This window comes from Tupaia chinensis, unplaced genomic scaffold, assembly GCF_000334495.1.
Source record: "Tupaia chinensis unplaced genomic scaffold, TupChi_1.0 Scaffold000527_1, whole genome shotgun sequence".
Lineage (NCBI taxonomy): Eukaryota > Metazoa > Chordata > Mammalia > Scandentia > Tupaiidae > Tupaia > Tupaia belangeri.
In genome coordinates this window covers 1,404,752-1,407,044 of record NW_006160040.1, presented here as the reverse complement: position 1 = coordinate 1,407,044, position 2,293 = coordinate 1,404,752, and the positions used below count along the sequence as shown (strand labels likewise).

Sequence of the window (2,293 nt, the reverse complement as noted above, 5' to 3'; positions counted from 1 at the left end):
GCCCGGGCCCCCGCCGCCTTGCTTGGCGCGGGGCCCGGGGGTGGCGGGGGCCGCAGCCGGCCCGGGGGGGCCGGTGCAGGGCCTACTCTGCCCGCCGCCGCCTCGCTCGCTCGGCGCCGAAGAATCTCTTCTTCTTTAATTCCTTTCTTTTTTTTTTTAAAAAAATATTTTATTTAACTTTATTTATTTACTTGTTTTAATTTGACCAGAGAGGAACAGAGTGAGAGTGAGAGAGCAAGAGAGAGAGTGAGAGAAAGAGAGTGAGAGAGAGAAAGTGAGAAAGCAAGCCACCAGGTCTGGGACTCGAACCATAGTCAGCCATACAGGAGTTCAACGCCATTAACCACCACACTACTTACTGGCCCCTCTTTAACTCCTTTCAGTCTGATTTTGAGATTTCCACCTGGGGCTACAGAATCCGTTTCTACGTCATCAGAAAGTATCCCAAGAGCTTTCAGGTTGTGCTTGTGTGACATCTTCATGACCTGCTGGCCTTTACTAATAGATCCTGATTCCAGCTTTTCTAGGACCACAGTCTCCATATCCTTGAACTTATCCACAATTGGCAGCCTGGGTGGTTCATCAACTGATCTATTGAAGTTTGGCAAATTATCCACATATGGAATAAATGATAATCCAATGTACCAAGAACAGAAAGCTGATTGCTGTTTGAGATTTGCTCCAGTCAGTCATGAGCAGGGCATAAACTAAATATCCTTTTTGAGACTAAAGCCAACTTCTTCCAAAAATGGCACTAGTTTCTCTCTTTATATTCTTCATATCTCTCATTGCTCCAATTTACTGGTGGGTCATCCATCTTATTCATAAGCACAAGTAAATGTTTTACATCTGCTGTCTTTGCCAAAATTGCATGTTCTCTTATCTGGCCTTCTTTTTTTTTTTTTTTTTTGAGAGATTTTTACTATAGGGCACGTGCGCTCACCAGAAAGACAGAGAGAGACAGAGAGAAAGTGAGAAATCACTCCCAGAGGGGATGGCCACGTTGTAATCCCTTCTCCTGTATTCTCCTCTTGGGATCTTGGGCACACACGCACATGCGCCCGGTGTGAGTTTAAGCCACCGGGTCCGGACTCGAACCATGGTTGGCTACATGGGAGTTCAGCAACGTAGCCATTACGCTACCTGCTGGTCCCTGCCCTCCTTTTTCAAATCCAGTTTCAAATCCTTCTTTCCTAGCTGAGATTGCCAGTACAGCCAAATCTGCTTGAGAGGCACCATCAATCATACTTGGTACAAAACGCCTGTGGCCAGGGGCATCTAGAATTGTGAAGTGCTTCTTTTTGGTTTCAAAATAGGCACGACCCACTTCCACTGTTTTTACACTCATCTCGTTCTTTCTGATTTGTGTCAAAGGCTCAAGACAGGTGCCAAATTTCTCTCTCTCTCTTTTTTTTCTTCAGCTTCTCTTTCATATTTCTCAAGTGTCCTTTTATCAACCATTCCAGTCAAATACATTCTTTGTCCTTCAGTGGTAGACTTGCCAGCATCTACATGCCCAAGAAATACTACATTTAGGGACCAGCAGTTAGCGTAATGGCTATGTCACTGTACTCCCATGAAGTAGCAGCTTAAACTCACACCGGGCGCGTGTACGTGTGTGCCCAAGATCCCGAGAGGAGAACGGAGGAGAAGGGATTGCAGTGTGGCCATCCGCCCCGGGGGGTGATTTCTTGCTTTCTGTCTCTCTGTCTCTCTCTGGTGAGTACACGCGCCCTATAGCAAAAACCTCTCATAAAAAGAAAAGAAAAGAAAAGAAATACTACATTTATTTTTTATCTTATTTTATTTATTTTTTTAAAAGAATTATTCTGTTTAACTTTATTTATTTATTTATTTATTTTAATTTGGCCAGAGAGGGAGGGGGAAGGAGAGAGAGAGCACTCTCAAGAAAGCCAGCTGCCAGGTCCAGGACTTGACTTGAACTACTGTTGGCCATGTGGAAGTCCAGCACCCTTAACCACCATGCCACTTGGCAGACCCAATTTATATGTTCTTTTTTTAAGGAACACCTGGAGGTGCAACCCCAGATTTAGGTTTTGGTAATTCCATGTGGGAGCCCAGCTCCTTTAACCATGACACTACCTGCCAGCCCCATCCCCAGGGGTCTTTGGTTTTTGAATTGCTGTATCTCCAGTGCCTACACCAATGTCTAACATATGGAAAGCGCTCAGTAAATATTTATTTTTTAAAAAAGGGGTAAGGGAGTGGCTCCACTATTTACTAGCTCTACAACCTTGGACAGTCAAACCTTTAACTGCTTGACTTTCTAATC

General features: G+C 44.6%; 1 pseudogene; it reads right to left on the bottom strand.

The window, feature by feature from the left end:
* Positions 1 to 2,070, bottom strand: part of LOC102475837 (eukaryotic peptide chain release factor GTP-binding subunit ERF3A-like) — a 3,869-nt pseudogene extending 1,799 nt beyond the window's left edge.
* Between the last annotated feature and the right edge of the window lie 223 nt (positions 2,071 to 2,293).